The sequence below is a fragment of the Rhipicephalus microplus genome, unplaced genomic scaffold, assembly GCF_043290135.1.
Source record: "Rhipicephalus microplus isolate Deutch F79 unplaced genomic scaffold, USDA_Rmic scaffold_355, whole genome shotgun sequence".
Lineage (NCBI taxonomy): Eukaryota > Metazoa > Arthropoda > Arachnida > Ixodida > Ixodidae > Rhipicephalus > Rhipicephalus microplus.
Genome location: NW_027464922.1, coordinates 77,501 through 77,866, shown reverse-complemented (window position 1 = coordinate 77,866; position 366 = coordinate 77,501).

The window sequence follows — 366 nt, the reverse complement described above, 5'->3', positions numbered from 1 at the left end:
TTGGGCTCCACCAATCTGTTTCAAGAGAAGCTTTGGCGGGCATCGCTCCTTGTGGTTCTTCTTTCTTTGCCTTCTCTTCTTTGTTGGTCACTTGTTTTTGTTCCACCCTCTTGGTCTTCTTCTTCTGTATCTTGTCTGTCTTCGCCCCTTGTGTGGGGTCTGTAATTGCAGAGTCGTCATTGCTTCCTGTGTTTTTTAGGACCTTTGACGTAGGCCCCACTGCTGGGTTTGCCGTTTGTAGAGGTCCTCTTCCCTCCAGTCCTTGTTTCTGGGTTTCCGTTCTCATCCCCTTGGGTTTCAACATCTTCTCCTAATCTCCACGCTGTGTTCCAAGAGAAGGGTTTGTGCCTTCGAAGCCGTTGTTTG